Source organism: Marmota flaviventris, chromosome 6 (genome assembly GCF_047511675.1).
Source record: "Marmota flaviventris isolate mMarFla1 chromosome 6, mMarFla1.hap1, whole genome shotgun sequence".
Lineage (NCBI taxonomy): Eukaryota > Metazoa > Chordata > Mammalia > Rodentia > Sciuridae > Marmota > Marmota flaviventris.
In genome coordinates this window covers 130,945,921-130,971,504 of record NC_092503.1, presented here as the reverse complement: position 1 = coordinate 130,971,504, position 25,584 = coordinate 130,945,921, and positions in this window count along the sequence as shown.

Genomic DNA, 25,584 nt, shown 5'->3' with positions numbered 1-25,584 from the left:
CCTAATGCTAACGTGAACCCTAACTGTAAACACAACCATAAACCTAAACCTAACCCTTAAACTAATATTAAACCTAACACTAACCTAACACTAACTGTAACCCTAACACTATCCCTAAATTTAACACTAACTAAACCTAACATTTACATGAACCATAAATCTGACCCTAAAACTAACCCTAACACTAACCCTAACACTAAATCTATACCTAAACCTAGTCCTATCACTAACACTAACCCTAACCATAACCCTAACTGTACCCTAACCCTAACCCTAGCCCTAAACCTAAACCTAATCTTTACCATAACCATAATCCTAACCATAACCCTAACTCTAACACTAACCTTAAAACTCACACTTACCCTAACCCTAACCCTAACCCAAACCTTAAGCTTAACACTAAGCCTAAACCCAACACTAACCCTTACACAAACACCATTCCTAACACTAACCCTAACCGTAATTCTAACCCTAACCCTCACCGTAACCCTCAATATAACCCTAAAACAAACCCTAATCCTAAATCTAAAATGAACCCTAACCGTAAACTTAACACTAACCCTAACCCTAACTGTAACACTAAGCCTAAACCTAACCTTAACCCTGACACTAACCCTAATTCTAAACCTAAAACTAAACCTAATCCAAACCCTAACTCTAACCCTAACACTAACCATAAATCTAAAACTAAACCTAACCCAAATCCAACACTAACCCTAAGCATAACCTAACTGTAACCCTTACCCTGACATAAAACTAATCCTAAACTTAACCCTAACCCGAACACTAATTCTAACCCTAACACCAACCCTAACTCTATTTCTAAACCTAAGCTTAAACCTAACCCTAAATCTCACACTAACCTAACACTAAACCTAACGCTAACACTAACTCTAAACCTAACCCTAACCCTAAAACTAACCTCAACCCTAACTTTAACCCTAAGAATAACCTTAATACTAACCATAACACTAACCCTAAACCTAACACTAACACAAAACCTAAACCTAACCTTAACCCTAACACAAACCATAATCCTAACCCTAACACTAATCATAACCCTAAACCGAACCCTAACCCTAAACTTAACACTAACCCATACCGTAACACTAACCCTAACTCATATATTAAAACTAAAACTAACCCTAAACCTAACCATAACACTAAACCAAACCTTAACCCTAAATATAACACTAATCCTAACCTTAACCCTAACCCTAACACTAACTCTAAATATATTCCTAACACTAACACTATTCCTAACCCTAAACCTAAGCCCAACCCTAACACTAACAATAAGCCTAACCCTAAATCTAATCTTAACCCTAACATTAACCCCAATCATAATCCTATCCCGAACACTCATCATAACCATAACACTAATGATAACCCTAACCCTAACCCTAACACTAACACTAACCCTAAACCTAACCCTAACCTAACACTAACAATAACTCTAACCCTAAAATTAACACTATCCCTAACCCTAAACCTATACCTAACACTAACCCTAACCCTACCCTAACATGAATCCTAACCTTAACCCTAAATCTAAGTAACCCTAACCCTAACCCTAACATGAACCATAACCCCAAATCTAATCCTAACCCTAACACTAACCCAAACACTAACTCTAATCCTAACCTAACCCTAACCCTAAAACTAAACCTAACCATAATCCTAATCATAACCATAACCGTATACATTACACTAACCCGAAACCTAATGCTAAACTTAACCCTAATTCTTAACTGTAAACCTAACACTCAACCTAACCCTAACTCTAACAGTAATACTAACTTCAATCATAACTCTAAACCTAACTCTAAACCTTACCTTAACCCTAATCAAACATGAACACTAACACTAAACCTAATCCTAACACTAACTTTAACCTTAATGCTAACCCTAACTCTAACCCTGAAACTAAAACTAAGCATAACCCTAAACATAATCCTAAAACTAACACTAACCCAAACCCTAACCCTAATATGAATCATAAACCTAACCGTAACCCTAAGTAAACCTAACCCTAGCCCTCTCCCTAACACTAACCCTAACCCCAAACCTAACCCTAAATCTAACACTAACCCTAAACCTAATCATAACCCTAACCTATCCTTAAGCCTAATCCTAACCCTAACCCTAATCATAATCATAACACTAACCCTAACCATAAAACTAACCCTAAAAATAACAGTAACCTTAAACCTAACCCTAACCCTAATCCTAACACTCAACCTAACCCTAACCCTAACAGTAACAATAACTCTAATCATAACCCTCACACTAACCATAAATCTTACCTTAATCCTAAACTTAACACTAACATAAACCCTAACCTAACCCTAACCATAACACAAACTTTAATCTTAAACTTACCCTAATCCTAACACTAACATAACATTAATCGTAATCCTAAAACCAACCCTTATTCTAACCATAACACTAATCCTAAACTTAACCCAAAAACTAACTCTAAATCTAAAACTAACCCCATCCCTAACCCTAACCCTTACACTAACCCTAACCCTAACTCTAACACGAACTCTAATCTAACCTTAAGAGTAAACCTAAACCTTACCCTAAACCTAACCCTAATCCTATACCTAACTCTAAACATAAACCTAATACTACCCCATCCCTAACCCTAACCCTAACCCTTACACTAACCCTAACCCTAACTCTAACACGAACTCTAATCTAACCCTAAGAGTAAACTTAAACCTTACCCTAAACCTAACCCTAATCCTATACCTAACTCTAAACATAAACCTAATACTACCCCTACCCCTAACCCTAACCCGAATCCTAACACTAACCATTATTCTAAACCTAAACCTAACCATAATCCTAACTTTAACACTAATCTTAATCCTAACACTTACATTAAAACTAAACCTGACACTAATCATAATGATAACCGTAAACCTAACCCAAAACTTAGTTATCACGCTAAACCGAACACTAACACTAACCCTAACTGTAACCCTAACACTAATCCTAACCCTAAGCCTAAACCTAAGCCTAACCCTAACACGAACCCTAAGCCAAATACTAATGCTAATGTAAATCTAACCCTAACCCTATCCTTAACACAAACCCTAAACCCAAACCTAACCCCAACTCTAACACTAACCCTAACCCTATGTATAACCCTAACCCTAACGTAACCCTAATTCTAACACTAACACTACATCTAACCCTAACACTTACCCTAACTCTAACCCTAACAATCATCCTAACCCTAAACCTAACACTAACACTAAGTCTAATTATAACCCTAAACCTAAACCTAACCCTTACCCTAACGCTGACCCTTACCCTAACACTACCCCTAACCCCAACACTAACACTATCCCTAACCCTAACACTAACCCTGATCCTAACCACAACTGTAATCCTAATCCTAACCCTAACACTAACTGTAAAATAAACCAAAAACTTAAACATAACCCTAACCCTAACATCACCCTAATCCTAACCCTTCATTTACACTAACCCCAACCCTACTGAAAACCTAAAAATAACCCAAAACCTAACCATAACCCTAAACTTTCCTCTAACTCTAACACAAACACTAACACTAACCCATCCACTAATACTAACACTAACCCTAACCCTTACCCTAACCTATCACTAATCCTAACCTTAAAACTAAAACTAACCCTAAACCTAAACCTGACCAAAACACTAATACTAACTCTAACACTTACCGTAATGCTAACCCTAAACCTAACACTAACCCTAACCCTAACCCTAAAAGGACCTCTCACCCTAACCCTAACACTAACCCTAACCACAACAGGAACCCTAACCCTAATTCAAACACGAACCCTAACCTTAAACCTAAACAAAGCGCTAATACTAATGTTAACACTAACCTTAACTCAAATTCTAACCCTAACACTAAATCTACCCCAACACTAACACTAAACGTAACTCTTACCCTAACCTAACACTAACCCTAAAACTAACCCTAACACTAAACCTAACCAAAACACTAATATTAACCCTAAGAAACCCTAAATTTACCAGTAACTGTAACATTGACCCCAACACTAACCCCAACATGAACTCTCTCCCTAACACTAAAACTAAACCTAACCCTAACTCTAAACCTAAACCTAAATTTAAGTCTAAACCTAACACTAACCCTAACACTAAACCTCAACCAAATCCTAACCCTAACCCTAATCTATCACTAATTCTAACCCTAATTCTAAACCTAACCCTAAACTTAAAACTAACATTTACCCTAAATCTAACCCTAACACTCCCCTAACCCTAATCCAAACCATTCCCCTAACCTAACCCTAACACTAAAACTAACTTAACACTAATCATAGTCCTAAAACTAACCCTATTTTTAAACTAACCCTAACCCTAACTGTAAACTAAGCCTAAGACTAACATTAACACTAATGCTAAACCTAACAATAAACCAAACCTATCCTAACCCAAACAGTAATCCTAACTCTAAACTTTATTCTAACATGAACCCTAACCCCAACCCTAATCCTAACACTAATCCTAACACTAACTGTAACCTTAATTCTCACCCAATTCCTAACATGAACCCAAACCCTAATCCAAATGAAAAACCTAAACCTAATCTAACCCTACCTCTAACCTTTACGTAACACTAACAATAACCATAACATTAATTCTAACCCCAACCCTAACCCTATCATTAACCTAACAATAACACTAATGCTAAACCTAACATTAACCCTAACCATAACCCTAAACCTAACCCTAACCCTAACCCTAACTTTAAACCTAATCCTACCGTAAGCCTAACCATAACCTTAAGACAAACCCTAACCCTAATCCTAATTTGAACCCTTACCCTAACCATAACCCAAATCATAATCCTAACCCTAACCCTAACCCTAAACCTATCCCTAAAGTTAACCCTTACCCAAACTCTAAGCTTAACACTAACCCTTACCATAAGACTAACACTAACACTAACCCTAATCCTAACACTAACCCTAACCATAAACCTAACACTAATCCTAACCCTAATCCTAAACCTAACCATAACACTACCCCTAACCCTAACCCTAACTCTAACACTAACACTAAAGTTAACCCTAAATCTAACACTATCCCTAACCCAAACCCTAACCATAACACTAACACTAACCCTAACACTAACCTAACCCTAACACTAACTGTAACCCTAACCCTTACACGAACCCTAACCTAAACCTAACACTATCCCTAAACCTAACCCTAACCCCAAAACTAACCATAACCCTAACACTAACTCTAAACTAAACCTTAACCAAACACTAACATTAACACAACCCTAATCCTAACCCTAACATTTATCCTAAAGCTAACCCTAATCCTAACACTAAACCTAACCCTAACCCTAACACTAAACCTAACCCTAAACCTACAATGATGTCTAACCTTAAAACGAACCCTAAACCTAACACTAACCCTAACCCTAATCTTAACCCTAACCCTAACACTTTTCTAAACCTAAGCCTTACCCTAACACTAAACTTAACACTAAACCTAACCCTAACCCTAACATTAACCCTAAACCTAATCCTAACCCTATCACTAACACTAACCCTAAAACAAACACTAAACCTCACCATAAATGTAACCCTAACCATAATACTTACTCTAAACCTAATCCTATAATTAACCTTAAACCTAACTCTAACACTAACCCAAAGAGTAATCCTAACCCTAAACCTAACCCTAACTGTAACACTAACCCAAAGAGTAATCCTAACCCTAAACCTAACCCTAACTGTAACACTAACCCTAACCGTAATCCTACACTTAACCCTAACACTAACTTTAACACTTTCTCTAATATGAAACCTAAACCTAATCCTAATTATAACCCTAACAGTAACCCTAACCATAACTCTAACACGAAACCTATGCATAATCCTAACCTTAACCCTAACACTAACCCACACCCTAACCTTAACCCTAACAGAAACCCTTAAAATAACGGTAACACTAACACAAACCCTAACCAAACTGTAACCCTAATCCTAACCTAATCCAAAACCCTACCTAAAACTAATCTTAAACCTAACCTTAACACTAACCTAAACACTAACCCTAACCCTAACCCCAACCCTATAACTAAACCTAACCCTAAATCTAAACCTAACACTAACCCTAACCTTAAACCAAAGCCTAATTCTAACTCTAAACTTAACCGTAACCCTAATTATAAACTTAACCCTAACCCTAACACAAACCCTAACACTACTCCTAAAGCCAATCCTAACCTTTACTCTAAAAGTAAGCCTAACCCTAACCTGAACCCTAGGCCTAAACCTAACCCTATCACAAACACTAACCCTAACCGAACACTAACCCTAACTCTAACCCTACCCCTAACCCAAATACTAAACCTAAACATAAGATTTTCCCTAATCTTAACTGAAACCCTAAACCTAACACTAATCCCACCCTAACACAAATCCTAACAGAAACCTAACACTAACCCTAACACTAACCATAACCCTAACCTTAACACTAACCCTATCCCTCACCCTAACACTGTCTCTAACCCTAACTTTAACCCTAACACTAACCCTAACCCTAATCCTTACCCTAACCCTAACACTCAACTAATCCTAACCCTAAACCTAACACTAATCCTAAATCTAACTATAACACTAACCAAACACTAACACTATCCCTAATGGTAAACCTAAATATTACACTAACCCTAACCGTAACACTAACTCAAACTGCAACTCTAGCCCTAAACCTAATCCTAACAGTAACCCTAACCCTAAACATAACCCTTCCCTAACCCTATTCCTAATCCTAAACTGACCCCTAAACCTATCCATTACCCTAAGCCAAACACTCTCCCTAATGATAACCTAGTCCTAACACTAATCCTTAGCCTATCCCAAACCCTAATTATTTTACTATTCCTAACCCTAGGCCTCATTCTTGCTCTGGCCTCAACCCAAAACATGACCCTTATCTGACCCTTACACTAACCTAGATCTAAACCTGACACTAACCCTAAACCGGACCGTAACTCTTCCCCTACCAGTAAACCTATACCTTAACCTAACAGTAACACTAGCACTAGACCAAACCTTATCCTAAATAGAGTCATAAATCTGGACCTAGCCCTAAACCAAAACATTGAACTAGCCCTAACAATAACCCTTAACCTAACACAAAAATAACCCTATGACTAGACCCAACGCTATTCCTAATTCTGGCCCTAATCCTAACCCAAACACTGACGCTTATTCTAACACAAACCAATAGCTCTAAACCTTATCCTAACCCCAAATCTAACCCTAATACTAGACTTATCCATAACCCTAACCCTAATACTAGCCATAACCTTAACCCATAGCCCTAACGGTAGCCATAAACATCACACAAAACTAGCCCTTATCCTACCCTTAAACCTAGCCCTAAATGTAACTCTAACCATAACACTAGACCTGACCCTAACCCTAACCCTCGACCTAGTCCTAAACCTAGCTCAAACTCTAACCTTTTCCCTAATCATAACACTAATACTAACCCTAACCCTAACCCTAGCAATGACTCTAACCTTAACCATAGCCCTAGATATAACCCTAGCTCAAACGCTAATACTTACCCTTAATAGAACCCTGACACTAACCCTAGGCCTAACCCTAACCCAAGCCATAAACTTAACCTTAACCCCAGCCCTAAACTTAGCTCTAACCCTATCCATTACCCTAAAGGTAAGCCTAAACCAAATGTTAAGCCTAGGCCTAAAGCTAACCCTATTGCTATCAATAACCATATCCATTACTCTAAACCTAAACTGAATCCTAAACCTAACCATATCCATTATCCGAATCCTAAACCAAACCCTAATGATAATACAAGCCTTAAACCTAAACCTTAACCTAAACCAAGCCATACCCGGACACTGACCATAATAAAACACCTAGCTCTAAAACTGACCCTTACCCTAAACCTAAACCTTCCACTAGACCTAGCCATAACCTAACCATAAAACTACCACTTACTTTGATCATAGACCTGACATTAGCCCTAGCCCTAATCTTATCCCTATCCCTAACACATACCCTCATCCTGGCACTAAATCTAGCCTTAATATTAACCCAAACACTAACCCTAGCCCTAAATCAAATTCTAACCCGAACCCTAGCTATAAACCTAGCTATAATACCCTTCCCCTAAATCTAACCCTAACCCTAACACTAACACTGACACCAACCATAACCCTAGCCCTAACCCTAGGCCTAATCCTAACCCTAACCTTAGCACTAATCCTAGCTCTAATTTAGCCCTAACCCTAAACCTACCCCTAACTCTAACTCAAAGAATTTCTCTAATTGCACCCCAGTCCTATTCCTTGTTCTAACCCTATCCATTACTGTAACCCTAACACTAGCCCTAACCTTACCCTAATGCAGGCCCTAGCCCTACACCTAGATCTAACCATAACAATAAATCTAAGCCTAAACCTCATCTTACCACCAGCCCTAACACTATTGCTAATCCTAAAACTAGCCCTATTCCTAGCCCTTGCTCTAAAGCAAAACTGAGCCATAGCCCTAACCTAACCCTAGCCTAATGGTAATGCTAGACATGACATTAGCCCTATCCTTAATTCTTACCCTAACCCTAACACAAAACCTAACCCTACTCCTAGCCTTAATCCTAGCCCTGATTCGAGTCCTATCCCTAACCCTGATCAGTAAAACTGATCCTGACTCTGACCCTAACACTACCCGTATCTCTAATCATCTCCCTAAACCTAAACCTAATCTAAACACTAGACATTGACCTAGACCTAATGCTATCTCTAATCATAAACCTAGTTCTTACATTAGCCATAGTCCTTCACTAGCCCTAACCTAATTCAAAACCTATCCCTAATCTGAGCCCTGATTCTAGATTTAATCGTAGCCCTAACCCTATCCCTACCCCTAACACTTAACCTAAACCTAACCCAAAACCTAAACCTTGTCCTAACCCGAAGCCTAAACCGAAACATAGCCCTATTCCTAACGATAACACTAGGCCTCAATCTAGATACAATTTTATCCATTACCCTAACTATAACCCAAAGCAAATTCTAACCCTAGACCTAACCCTAATTATAGCCCTAACATATCCATAATCCTAGTCCTAACTGTAGCTCTAATCCTATCCATTACCTGTACCATAACTTTAACCAAATTCTATCCCTAGGCCTGACTCTAATTCTATGCCTTACCCTAACCCTGTCCATTATACTAAACCTAACCTGAACCTGAAACCTAACCATATCCATTACTCTAAACCTAATGCTAATTTCAGCCTTAACCCTAAACCTTAACTTATCCTATACCTTAATCCTGACTCTGACCCTAATAATACCCCTAGCTATAAACCTGACCCTAACCCTCAACATAACCCTTACAATAGACCTGGTCATAAACTTAAACCTAAAATTATCCCTAACCATAAGCCTACAACTGACATTAGCCATAGACCTAATCCTAGCCCTAACACTAGCACAAACACTACCACTAATCCTAGCCCTAATACTAGCCTTAATCCTAATCCTAACCTTAACCAGAGCCCTAACCCTAATTTTATCCCATGCCTAGCCCAAAATGTAGGTGTAACATCATACCTTACCCTAACCCTAATGCTAACACTAACACTAGTCCTAACTCTAGGCCAAAATCTAACACTAACCTTAGGGCTAATCCTAGCCCTAAATTAACCCTAATCCTAAACCTAATTCTATCCCTAGCCCTAAGACTAACTCTAGCTCTCGCCCTAGCCCTATACCTAGTTCAAAACCTATTCCTTACCACAACCCAAAGCCTAACCCTATCCCTAGCCCCAACCCCAACTCTAACCACCATCCAAGCCCTAAACCTGGTTGTAAACCCTAACCTTAATCCCAAACCTCACCCTAACACTAGCCCTAAACTTAATGCTAATTGGAAAACTAGCTCTAACCCTACCCTAGCCCTAAAACAACACTGAGCCATAATCCTAACCCTAATTGTTAACTTAACCGAACATTAACCTTACACCTATCCCTAAACTTAGCCCTAATTTGAGTCCTAACCCTAAACATAGAAATAATCCTGACCCTGACTGGGACCCTAACAGTACCCCTACCTCTAAACATTGCCCAACATTAACCCTAAAACTAGCCCTAATCAGAAAACTAGTTCTCTCATTAGCCATAGCCCTAATGCTGACACAAATTCTAGCCTAATCCTAGCCCTTACTCTAACCCTAAACCTAACCCTACCTCTAACCCTATCCCTTATACTAAGCCAAACCGTCTCCCTAATGTTACTCTAGTCTTCAACTTAATCCTTAGCCTACCCCAAACCCCAACCCTATTACTAGTACTAAACCTAGCCCTCATTCTTGCTTTAACCCTAATCCTAATGCTGACCCTTATTCTGATCCTAACGATAACCCTAGATCTAAACCTGACCCTAACCCTAAACCAAACTCTAACACTACCCTTACAGGTTAAACTATACTTAAAACTAACTGTACCACTAGCACTAGACCAAACCTAATCCTAAATAGAGTCATAATTCTAGCCTAAGCCCTAAAATCCTAGCACTAGCCATAACAATAATCTTTAACCTAACGTAAAGACTGAACCTATCACTAGACCAAATGCTAGTCCTGATTGTGTCCTAAACCCTAAAACTAATCCTAACCCAACAATTACCCTTAACCTAATGGAAACCCTAGCTCTAAACCCTATCCTAAACCAAAACCTAACACTAACATAGACTTATCCATAACCCTGAACCTAACACTAGCTATAAACATATCCCTAGCTCTTACATTACCCATAGCCCTAACATTAGCCTTAAACATCACACAATACCTAGCCTTTATCCTAGCCCTAAACCTAGCCCTAATCATAACTGCAACCATAACCTTAGACCTAACCCTAAGGCTAACCCTCACCGTAGCCTTAACCCTAGCTCAAACTCTAAACTTTAGCCTAAAGATAACCCTAACCCTAAACCAAACCCTAGCCATGACTCAAAACCTAACCCTTGCCCTAGCCCTAACCCTAGCTCAAATGCCTACACTTACCATAAGCCTAACCCTAACATTAACCCTAGGCCTAACCCTAACCCTAAACCTAAACCTAACCTTAACCCTAGCCCTAACCTTAGCTCTAACCCTATCCATTACCCTAAAGGTAAGCCTAATCCAAATTATATCCCTATGCCTAATGGTAACCCTATCGCTAACACTAAACCTATCTATTACTCAAAAACTAACCGGAACCATAAAACTAATAATATCCATTACCCTATCCGTAACCCTAACCCTAAAGCTAATTCAATCCTTAACCCTAAAACTTAACCTAAACCAAACCCTACCCAGAACCTGACCCTAATAATACACCTAGCTTCAAATTGACTCTTACCTAAACCTAACCCTTACACTAGACCTAGCCGTAAACTAAACCTAAAACTAACACTAATCATAAAGCTAGAACTGACATTAACCCTATCCCTAATCCTAGCCCTATCTCTAACAGAAACCCTCATCCTAACACTAAACATAGCCTTAATCCTAACCCTAACTCTAACCCTAATTCTAATCCTTGCCCTAGCCCTAAACCTAGCAATAACTTCATTCCTTCCCCTAACCCTAACCCTAACCCTAGGCCTAACCATAACACTAACCCTAGCCCTAAATCTAGCCCTAATTTAGCCCTAACCCTAAACCTAACCCTAATCCTAGCCCTAAGACTAACTCTAACTCTCTTCCTAGCCCAATTTCTAGTTCTAACTCTATCCGTTAATAACTAGCTCTAACCTTAGTCCTAAACCTAGCCATAGCCCTAAACCTAGATCTAACCATAACAGTAAACCTATGCCTAAACCTCACAATACCACTAGTGCCAACACTAATCCTAAAAGTAGCCCTAGCTGTAAAACAAAACTGTGAAAAAGCCCTAACTCTAACCCTAAACAAACCATAATCCTAGACTTAACATTAGACCTACCCCTAATTCTTACTCTAATGCTTACACAAATCCTAACCCTACACATAGCCTTAACCCTAGCCCTAAATCGAGTCTATCCCTAACTCTGAACAGTAACACAGATTTTGACTCTGATGGTAACACAAACCTTATCTCTAATCATCACCCTAAACCAAAACCTAATCTACACACTAGATTTAGACATAATGCTAAACTTAACACTAGAATTATCATAACCCTAGTTCTAACAAGAGCCCTAGCCCTAAATAGCCCTAACCTAACTCAAAACCTAGACCTAATCAGAGCCCTAACCCTAGCTTTAAACCTAGCCCTAACATTAACCCTAGCCCTAACACTTAACCAAAACCTAACTAATCTGAACCTAAATAAAACCTAAACCTAACTAAACCTAAACCTTGTCCTAACCCAAAATCTAACCCAAACCATAGCCCTAATCCTAACCATAACCCTGTCCATAACCCTAGCTCTAATCTTATCCATTAACCTAACCATAAAACTAACCAAATTCTAACCCTAGGAATAACCCTAACCAAAGCTCTATCCTAACCATAACCCTATTCTTAACTGTAGCTCTAATCCAAACTATTATCCTAACCATGATCCTAACCAAATTCTATCCCTAGGCCTAAATCTAACCCTATCCCTAATCCTAAACCTGTCCATAACTCTAATTCTAACCTTAACCCTAAAACTATCCCTAATGCTAATTTGAGCCCTAAGCCTAATCCTTAACCTAACACATATCCTAACCCTGGCTCTGACCCTAATAATACCCCTTAGCTGTAAATCAGACCCTAAACTTCAACCTAACAATTACAATAGACTTGGCCATAATCTTTAGCCTAAAACTATTGCTAACCATAACGCTAGACCTTACATTAGCCATATCCCTAATCCTAGCCCTAACCCTAATACAAATCCTAGCCCTAATCCTATCCCTAAGCCTAGCCTTAATCCTAACCCTAATATTAACCCATACCGAACCCTAATTTTATGCTTTGCCCTAGCCCTAAATGTAGATGTAACATCATACCTTACCCTAACACTAATGCTAACCCTAACCCTAGCCCTAAACCTAGGCCTAAACCTACCACTAACCATAGCTCTAATCTATCCCTAATTTAGCCCTAACCCTAAACCTTACACTATGCCTAGCCCTAAGAATAACACTAACTCTTGCCCTATCCCTATCCCCAGTTCTAAACATATTCGTTACCATGACCCAAACCCTAACCATATCCCTAATGCTAATTCAAGCCTTAAACCTGAATATTAACCTAAACCAAACCCTACTCAAACCCTGACTCTAAAAATACACCTAGCTTTAAAACTGACCCTTAACCTAAACCTAAACCTTACACTAGACCTAGCCATAAACTAACCCTAAAATTAATCATAACCATAAATTCAGACTTGACATTAACCCCAGCACTAATCCGAGCCCTCACCCTGACACAAACACTAGTCCTAATCTTAGGCCTATACCTAGCCTTAATCCTAATCCAAACCATAACTATAGCCCTATCTCTAATTTTAACCCTCGCCCTAGACCTGAACTTAGGTATAATCCCATCCTTTCCCCTAACCCTATCACTAACCCTTACCCTAACAGAAACCATATCTCTAGTGCTAACCATAGGCCTTACCCTAACACTAACCCTAGCACTAATCCTATCCCTAATTTAGCCCTAACCCTAACTCTACCCCTAACCTTGGCCTAAGACTAACTCTATCTATCCCCAGCCCAATTTCTAGTTCTAACCCTATCCACTACAATGAACCTAACACAAGCCCTAAGATTAGCCCTAACCCTAGCCCTAGACCCTTCCATAGATCTAACCATAACTCTACATTTGACCACAACCCTAAGCCTAATCCTCAACCTTCCACTAGACCTAACACTATCGCTAATCCTAAAACAATCTGTAACCCTAGCCTTATCCCTTAAACAAAACCGAGCCTTTGCCCTAACCCTAAATGTTAACCTAAACCAAACCCTATCCCTAAACCTAGCCATAACCTTCTACCTCTAATTCATGTCCTAGTCCTAAAATTAACCCTGACCTTGACTTATATTCTAACACTAATCTTAGTTCTAAATATCACACTAACCCTAAAGATAAAGCTAACACTAGATCTAGACCAAATACTAACTCTAATCATAACCTTAGATCTTAAATTAGCCATAGCCCTAACCTTAGTCCTACAACTAACAGAAAAACTAGCGCTAATGTGAGCCTTAACACTAGAAATAAACCTAAACCTAAACCTAACTTTAGCCCTAACCCTAAGACTAACCTGAGCCCTAAACCTAGCCCTAACTCTATCACTTACCCTAAGCCAAACCCTATCCATGATGCTAACCTTAGTCCTAATCCTAATCCATAGCCTAATCCAAACCCTAACCATATTACTAGTCCTAAATCTAGCCCTCTTTCTAGCTCTTACCCTAACTCAAATCCTTACCCTAACACAAACTCTCAGTCTAAATCTGATCCTACCCCTAAACCAAACCCTAAAACTAGCCCTACCAGTAAACTTATACCTAAACCTAACCCTAACACTAACCCTAGACCTAAGCCTAATCCGAAATATAGCCATAACTATAGACCTAGACCTAAAAAAACCCTGAGTCCTAGCCCTAACATAATCCTTAACCTAAAGCAAACACTAACCCAATCCTTAGACCTAACTCTAGTCCTAATTCTGGTTTCACCTTAAACCTAACTCTAACCTGAACACTGACCCTAACACTAACACTAAACCTAGCTCTATACCTGAACCTAACCGAAAACCTAAACATAACACTAGACATAGCCATAACTCTAACCCTAAATCTAGCTCTAATCAAAACATATATCTTACATTACACATAGCCTTAACCCTGGGCCTAAACCTAACACAAAACCTAGCCCTAATCTGAGGCTTAAGCCTACCCTAAGCATAACCATAATCCTAAATGTAGCCCTAACCCTAACCCTTGCCTTACACATAACCCTAGCTCAAAGCATAACCCTTAGCCTAAACATAACCCTAGACCTATTCCTACATCTAAACCTAACCTTAGCCCTAATCCTAACCTTAACCCTAGTACTAACCCTAGCTCTAACCTAATAGTATCCTAACCCTAACCCTAACAATAACAATAAACCTAGCCCTAAAACTAAACCTATATCTAACCCTAATCATACACCTAAACCTCGACCTAACCCTAAACCTAAACCTTGCCATAAACTTAACTGTAACCCTTACAATAAATCAAAACTAAACCTATCCCTAAACCTAGATTTAACCATAACCTAAACTTAACCCTAAACCTAATCTTTCATCTCATCCAATACATTACTCTAAAACTAACCCTAACCTTAATGAAAACCCTAGCCCTAACCCCAATCATAACCCTAACCATAACTATAACCATAACCCAGACCTAACAATAAACCTAACACTCCCCCTAGCCCTAACCATATTTTAATCCCTATCCCTTACCCCAAACCTAACACTAGCCATTGCCCTATCAATAACACTAATTCTAGCCGTAAACCTAACACTAAACCTAGCCCTTATCCTCGCCCTAATTTAGCCCTATTCCTAACCCTAATACTAACACTAGAATTAAGACTAAGCATAATTCTTACACAAGAGATATCCCTACTTCTAGCCCTAAACCTAAACCAAGCTCTAAAACTAATCATAACCCTTGCACTATCCTTAGCTCTAGTTCTAACTCTAGATTGAAACCTATCTCTAAAACTAACCCTAAACTGATGCCTCAGCCTAACCCTGAAACTAGCTCTAACCCTAATGATAATGCTAAAATAAGCTGTAACCCTAGCCCTAGCCCTAAAACAATACCGAGCCATACCCCTAACACTAACACTTACACTAGATCAAACCCTAACCCTACACCAGCCCTAACCCTATCCCTAATTTGAAACATAACCCTAACCCTAAACATAACCATGACCCTGACTCATATCCAAACACTAAACCTAGCTCTAAATATCACCCTAACTTTAAACCTAACCCTAACACTAGACCTAGCCCTAATCGTAACTCTAGTTCTTACAATAGCCATAACCATAACACTAGCCCTAACCATAATACAAAACTAGCCCTAACCAAAGCCCTAACAGGAGCTTTAACCCCAAACCTACCAATAACACTGGTCCTAACCCAAGCTCTAAACCTATCCCTTACCCTAAACCAAACCCTCACCCTAATGCTAACCATATTCTTACCACTAATCCTAAACCTAACCAAATCTGTAACTCTATAACTAGTCCTAACTCGAGTCTTCATTCTAGATCTAACCATAACCCAACCCTAACCCTATTCCTGACCATTATTCTGACCCTAACACTAATCTTAGGTCTAAATCTAAACCGAACCATAAACCAAAACCTAACACTAGCCCTACTGGTAAACTTATACCTAAACCTAACCCTAATACTAGACCTAGACCTAAACCTAATCCTAAATCTAGTTATAACTATAGCTCTAGACCTAAAGACAAACTAGACCTAGACTTAACAATAAACTTTAACCTAACCCAAACTCTAACCCCACGTCTAGACCTAACCCTAGTCCTAATTCTGGCTTTAACCCTAATCATTACCCCACGCGAACACTGTCCCTGACACTAACACTAAATCTAGCTCTAAACTTCACCCTAACCCTAACTAACCCTAAAACTACACCTAGTCCTAGCATTATCCATTAAACTAGTCCTAATTCATTACACTAATTCTTATATTAGCCATAGCTCTAACCTATTACAAAAGCTAGCCCTAATCTAAGCCCTACCTAAGCTTTAACCCTAAAGATAACTCTAACAATAACCCTAGCCCTAACCATAACGCTAAGCCTAGTCCTAGACCTAATTCTAACCTTAACTCTAGCCCTAACCCTAGCTCTGACCCTATTCATTAACTTAAGATTACTATAATCCTTATGCTAACCCTAGGCGGAACCCTAATCCTAGCACTGGCCTTAACCCTGTCTATTAACCTACAACTAACCTGAACCCTAAACCTAACTGTGTCATTACTGGATCCCTAAACATAAGACTAATTTGAACCCTAAACCTAAACTTTAACTTAACAGAAACCCTAACCTTGACCCTCACTCTAATAATACCCATAGCTCCCAAACTGACCCTAACAAGAAATTTAAACTTTACAACAGACCTAGCCATAAACCTAACCCTAAAACTATCCCTAACCATAACCTATACCTGACATTAGTCCTAGCTCTAATCCTAGCCCTAACCCTAAAACAAAACTTAATCCACATCCTAGCCATGAACCTCGCCTTAATCATAACCCTAACGCCAATGTTAGCCCTAACCTTAACTCTAAATCTCACCCTAGTCCTAAAATAAGCTATATTCCCATCTCTTACCCTAAACCTAAACCTAACACTAACCCTAGCCTTAACCCTAGGCCTAACCCTAACACTAATCCTAGTCCTAATTTAGCCCTATCCCTAACACTAACGCTAGCCCTAAGACTAAATCTAACTCTCACACTAGCCCTATACCTAGTTCTAAACCTATCCCTTAACATCACTATACTCCTAGCCCTAAATGTAGCCCTACCCTAGCCCTATACTTAGCCCTATCTCAAAACCTAGAACTCAACTGAACTCTAAATTTAACCGTAACCCTAACACTAAATCTAACCATAACTCTACTCTTATCACTAATCCTTATCCTAAGCCTAAATCTCACACTTACACTAGCCCTAACTCTAAGACTAATCTTAAAACTAGCCCTAACTCTACCCCTAGCCCTAAAACAAAACCAAGACATAGCCCTAACCTTAAACAATATCCTAAACCAAAACCTAACCCTACACCTAACCCTAACCCTATCACTAATTATAGTCTAACACTAACCTGAATACTAATCCTGACCCTGACTCTGACCCTAACTCTTACCCTGGCTCTAAACATCATTATCACCATGTACCCAACTTTAACACTAGACCAAGACTAGACCTAACTCTAACTCTCTAACTAGCTGTAATCATAAATCTACTTCATACATTAGCTCTAGCCTTAACCCTAGCCCTAACCTAACCCCAAACCTAGCCTTAATCCGAGTCCTAAATCTAGTTTTAACCCTAAACATAAACCTAACACTAACCCAAACACTAGCTTTAATACTATACATAACCCTACCCCTAACCTTCGGGCTAACCCTATCCATAACCCTAATGATAACCCTAACCCTTCTGATAACCCTAGGCCTAACCCTAACCCTATACATTACACTAAACCAAACCTAAACCCTAAACCTAACCCTGTCATTACCCTAACCCTAAATCTAACACTAATTCTAGCCCTGCACCTACACACTAACTTAACCCAAACCTTAGTCCTGACCCCGATTCTAAAAATAACCCTAGATCTAAACCTAACACTAACCAAAAACCTAACCCTTACACTGGACCAAGCCATAGACTTAACACTAAATCTATTCCTAACTGTAACCCTAGACCTGACATTAGCCATAGCCCTAATACTGTTCCTAAACCTAAAACAAATCCTAGTCCTCATCGTAGCCCTAAACATAGCCTTAATCATAATCCTAACCCTAACCCTAGTTCTAACCCTAATACTAACATTCACATTGCCCTAAACCTAGCTATAATCAAATCCTTGGCCTAAACTAATCCCTAACTCTAACCCTAACCCTAATGGTAACCCTTGCTTTATTCTTAGCCCTAGCCCTATCCCTAGATCAAAACTTAACTCTAAATATAACCCTAACTTGATGCCTGATCCTAATCCTAAAATTAGCCATAACTCTAGCCCTAACGTAACCCTAGCCATAATTTAGGCCTATCCCTAAACCTAACCCTAACCCTAGGCCTAAGACTTACTCTAACTCTCACACTAGCCTTATCACTCATTTTAACCCTGTCCCATACCATAACACTAACCATAGCCTTAACTCTACTACTAACACTTGCCCTATACTTATCCCTAGAATTAACTGTGGCAAAACATAACTCTAAATCTAGCACTAACCCAAAGCCTAAGCCTACACCTAACACTAGCCCAAAACACAATACTAATCCTAAAATGAGCCCTAACAATATCCCTATCCCTAAAACAAAACCGAGCCATAGCTCTAACCCTAACCATTAACCTAAACTAAACCCTAAACTTACACCTAGACCTAACCCTGGCCCTAATATGAGTTGGAAGCCAAACTCTAAAACTAACCCTGAACCTGACACTGACCTTAACACTTCTAGCTCTAAAACATCATCCTAACCCTAAAATTAACACTAACACTAAACATAGCACTAAACCCCTAAAACTAGCCCTAATTGTAAACCTAGTACTTACATTAGCAGGAATTTTAAGCCTTGCCCTAACATAACCCAAAACCTAGCCCTAATCCGATCTCTAACCCTAGATTTGGACCTAACCTAACCCTAACACTAGCCCTAATTGTGATCATAACTCTTAAATTTAAACTGATCTCTAACTCTATCCATTACCATAACCATAACCCTAACCATAGTGATAACGCTAGGCATAAATCTAACCCTATCTGGAATTCTAACACTTCCATTACACTAAACCTAACCTGAATCCTAAACCTAACCCTATCATTACACTAACCCTAATCCTAAAACTAATTTAAGCAAAAACTTGAAAACTTAACCTGTCCCAAACCCTTACCCAGACCTTTACTCTTATAATACCCCTATCTCTAAACTTGAACATAACCCAACACCTATCCATTAGCCTAGATGTAGCCATAATCCTAATCCTAAAACTATCTTTAACCATAATTCTGTCCCTGAAATTAGCCCTAGCCCTAATGTTAGCCCTAACCCTAAAAACACACCTAGCCCTCATCCTAGCCCTAAAACTAGCCTTAATCATAATCTTAACTCTAGCCCTACACCTAACCCTAATTCTAACCCTCACCCTATTTCTAAACCTAGATATAATGACATCCCTTACCCTAAATTTAACACTAACCCTAACCCTAACATTAGGCTAAAGCTCAACATAAAACCTAGCCCTAATCCTAGCCCTAATTTAGCTCTATCTCTAACCCTATCCTAATCCTAGCCCTAAGACTAACTCTAAATCTTGCCCTAGCCCTATCCCTAGTTCTAACCCTATACGCTACTGTAAACCTAACACTAGCCCTAACACTTGCCCTAAAGTTGGTCCCAACCCTAACCCTAACTCTAAATCTAACCTTAAACCTAACCTTAAGCCTAACACTAACCCTAGCCCTAACCCTAATGCTAATCGTAAGACTAGCACTAACCCTAATCCTAGCAGTGAACCAAAACTAAACAATAGCCCTAAGCCTAAACCTTAACTTAAACCAAACACTAAAACTACACCTAAACATAAACCTATCCCTAATTCGAGTCCTAAGTCTCACCTTAAAACTAATCCTGACCCTGACTCATATCCTAACACTCACCCTAGATCTAAGCACTGCCCTAAACTCAAACCGCACACTAATATTAACAATGGCCCTAATTCGAGTCTTAATGCTAACAATAAAACTAATGCTGACTTTGACTCCTATCCTAACAAGAACCATAGTTATAAATATTACCCTAACCTTAAACCTAACCCTAAACCTAAAACAAACCCTAATGGTACCTCTATTTCTTACATTAGCCTTAGCCCTATCCTAGCCCTAACCCTAACACAAAAACTAGTCCTAAACTGAGCCCTCAACCCAGCTTTAACTCTAAATCTAACCCTAAACATAGCCCTAACCCTAGAACTAAACCAATCCCTTACCCTAAGTGAAACCCTAAACCTAAGAGTATCCCTAGACCTATCCCTAGTTCTTAGACTAACCAAAATCCTAACCCTATTAATAGTCCTAACTCTAGCCTTCATTTTAACTCTAACACTTTCCCAAAACCCTAACCCTAACCCTGACTCTTATTCTGACGCTAATACTAATCCTAGATCTAACCCTAACCCCCATCCTAACACAAAATTTACCATAATCCTATCCCTAGACCTAACTCTGAACCTAACTCTCAGCCTAGCCCTAATCATACCTCAGAACCTAACACTTATGCTAAACATAACCATAAACCTAATCCTAGTTCTAACCCTCACCTTAACCCTAACACAAGACCTAATCCTAACCATAACCCTAGCCCTAAACTTAACTCTAACTATATCCATTACCCTAAAAATAACCCTTACAATAATGCTAACCCTATGCTTAACCCTAACCCTGTTGCTTTCCCCAAACCTATCAATTATCCTAAATTTACCCTGAACCCTAAACCTAACCCAATGATTACGCTAACCCTAACACTAATGCTAATTCAAGCCTTAACCTAATCTCAAATCTAAACCCTATCACTGACCATGACCCTAATAATTCACCTAGCTATTAACCTGACTCTTACCCTACCTAATTCTTACACTAGACCCAGCCATAAACCTAAACCTAAAACTATTCCTAAACTTAACCCTAGACCTGATATTAACACTAGCCTTAATCCTAGTCCTAACCCTAACACAAACCCTACCTCTTATCCTAGCCCTAAACATAGCCTTAATTTTATCCCTAGCCCAAACCCTAGGCCTAACCCTAACACTAAACCTAGCCTTAATCTTAGCCCTAATTTAGCCTTATACCTAACCCTATCCCAAAATCTAACTCTACCTCAAAATCTAACTCTCTCACTCTAACCCTAACCCTTGTATTAACTCTATAATTTACTAGAACCGTAATCCTAGTCCTAAACCTTGGTGTAACACTAGACCTATTCATAGCCCTGGTCATAACCCTAGATCTAACCCTAACTATAAATCTAATGCTAAACCTAAGCCTAAACCTAAACCTAAAACTAGTCCTAACGCTAATACTAATCCTAAAACTAGATCTAACTCTAGCTCCAGCTCTAAAACAAAACCGAGTCATAGACATAACCCTAACCCTTAACCTAAACCAAACCCTAACTCTACACCTAGCTCTAACAAATCCCTAATTCTAGTCTTAATTCTAACCCAAATACTAACCCTGACCCTGACTCTGACCCTAACATTAACCCTGGCTCTAAACATCATCATCACCGTAAACTTCAACCTAACAATATTCCTAGCCCTATCTCTAACCCTATATCTAGCACTAATCATAACCCTACTTCATACATTAGCCATAGCCTTAACCCTAGCCCTAACCTAACCCAAAATCTACCCTTAATCTGAGTCCTAAATCTAGCTTTAGCCCTAAATTTAAACCTAACCCTAATCCCAAACTAGCGCAAATCCTATACATAACCCTAGCCCTAATCTTAGGTCTAAACCTACCCATTACCCTAACAATAACCGTAACCCTTAAGGTAACCCTAGGCCTAACCCTAACCCTATCTATTACACTAAACCAAACCAAAACCCTAAAACTAACCGTGTCATTACCCTAAACCTAAACCCTACCTAACCCAAACCCTAACACTGATACTGACCCTAAAAATAACCCTAGATATAAACCTGAATCTTACCCTAAACCTTATACTTACACTGGACCAAGCCATAAATCTAACACTAAATCTAGCCCTAACTGGAACCCTAGACCTGACATTAGCCCTAGCTCTAATACTATCCCTAACCCTAACACAAAACCTAAACCTCATCCTAGCCATAAACCTAGTTTCAATCATAACCCTAAACCTAACTCTAGCCCAAACCCTAATAATAACACTTTCCCTTGCCATAAACCTAGATAAAACCACATCCCTTACCGTAAACTTAACCCTAACCCTTGTCATCACCATTGCCCTATCCTTAGCCCTAGCTTATACACTGGATCGAAACCTAACTTTAAATCAAACCCTAACTCGATGCCTAAGCCTAAAACTGGCCCTATCCCTGATGCTAATTCTAAAACTAGCCCTAACCCTAGCCCTAACACTAACCCTAGCCGTAATTTAGCCCTATCCCTAACCCTAACCCTAGCCCTAAGAATAACTCTAACTCTCACACTGGCCCTATCAATCCTTCAAATTCTATCGCTTCCCATAAACCTAACCTTATCACAAATCTTAGTCCTAACCTTTGCCACATGCTTAGCCCTAGCACTAACCTAAGATAAAAACCTAACTCGAAATTTAACCCTAAACTGAAGCCTAATCCTAAATCTAAGACTAGCCCTAACCCTAACAGTAATCCTAAAAATTTCCCTAACCTTAACCCTAGCACTAAAAGCAAACCAAGACAAAGCTTTAACCCTAACCCTTAACCTAAACCAAGCCCTAACCCTATACCTAGGCCTAACCCCAGCTGTAATTCGAATTTTAAGCCACACCCTAAAACTAACCCTGACCCTTACTCTGACCAAACACTAACCCAAGGTCTAAACATCACCCTAACCCTAAACCTAAACCTAACAGTAAATCTAGCCCTAAAACACTAAAATTAGCCATAATCATAACTCTAGTACTTACATTAGCCATAAACCTTACTCTAGCACTAACTTAACCCAAAACCTAGCCCTAATCATAATCATAACCCTAAACCTAAACTGAGTTCTAACTTTATCCATTACCATAAACATAACCCTAACCCTAATGATAATTTGAGCCCTAACTTTAAAACTTAACCTATCCCAATCCCTACCCCAAAACTTGACCCTAATAATACCCCTAGCTCTAAACCTGATGTTAACCCTAACCTAACCTGTACACTAGATGTACCCATAATCCTAACCCTAAAACTATCTTTAAACATAATTCTGGACCTGAAATTAGCACTAGAACTAATCCTGCTGGAACCCGCCACATCCCCCCCCCCAAAAAAAAAAAACTAGCCCTCATCCTAGGCCTAAACCTAGCCTTAATCATAACCCTAATTCTAACCATAGCCCTAACCATAATTCTAACACTTACCCTACCTCTAAACCTAGGTATAAAGCCATCCCTTACCCCAGAATTTGCCCTAACTCTAAACTTAAACTCTAAAATCTAACCCTAACCCAAAACTTAAACCTAATGCTAACCCTAGGCTTAAACTAAGCACTAACCCTAGCCCCAATCCTAGCCATAATTGAGCCCTGTCTCTAACCCTAACCCTAACCCTAGCCCTAAGACTACTCTCACCCTAGCCCTAGCAGTAGTTCATACCCTATCCCTTACCCTAACCCTAAACCTAGCCATAACCCTTGCAGTATCCTTACTTCTAGACCTAACCCTAGATCTAACCCTAATTCCAAATTTAACCCTAACCCTAACACTAAGCCTAAGCCTAACACTAATACTAGCCCTAATCCTAGAACTAAAACAAAACCGAGTATGAGCCCTAACCCTAAAACTTAACTTAAACCAATACTAAAATTACAAATACCTAAACCTAGCCCTAATTAGAGTCCTAAACCTAACCTTAAAACCAACGATGACCCTCACTCATATACTAACACTCACTCTAGCTCTAAATACTGCCCTCACCTTAAACTGAGCCCTAACAATAACCGTAGCCCTAATTCAGGTCCTAACTCTAACCCTAAACTAAGCCTGACCTTTACTTCTATCCTAACATGAACCCTAGCTATAACTATCACCCTAACCTTAAACCTAACCCTAACACTAAAACTAACCCATACCCTAATCCTAGCCCAAACTATAGGTCTAACACTAGACATATTCATAGCTCCAGCAGCAACCCTAGATCTAACCCTAAGTCTAAATCTAAACTTAAACCTTAGCTTAAACCTAAACCTAAAACCAACCCTAACCCTAAGGCTAATCCTAAAACTAGCACTATCCCTAGCCCTAAAAAAAAAAACCAAGCCATAGACCTAACCCTAACCCTTAATATAAACTAAGGCCTAACCTCCACTTAGCTATAACTCTAGCCCTAATTCGAGTTTTAAGCCAAACCCTAAAACAAAACAAACCCTAATTCTAGCTCTAGCTTTAATTCTATCCTAGTTCTTAGACTAACTAAAACCCTAACCCTATTACGCTATAAACCCTGACTCTGACTCTGAACTTAACACTGACCCTAGCTCTAAACATCACCCTAACCCTATACCTAAACCTTGTTAGTAGACCTAGCCCTAACCCTAATCCTAAATGTAGCCCTAATCACAACCCTGGTACTTACATTAGCCGTAACCCTGAACCTAGCCTTAACTTAACTCAAAACCTAGCCTTATTCTGAGCACTATCACTAGATTCACCACTACCCCTAACTTTATCACTAATCATAAGTATAACCCTAGCCGTAACCCTAGATTTAACCCTAATACTAACCCTAACCCTATGCATAATCCTATCAATAATCATAACATTAACCATAGTTGTACACCTATTTCTAACCCTATCCATTACCCTAACCTTAACCTTAACCCAAATGCTAAACCTGGGCATAAACCTAACTGTATCCCTAATCCTAATCCTATCCATTACCCTAAACCTAACCTGATACCTAAACCTAACACTATCTTTACCCTAATCCTAAATCTAATGCTAATTCAAGACCTAACATTAAGCATTAACCTATCCAAAACATTAATCACAACCCTGACCCTAATAGTACCCTTAGGTCTAAAC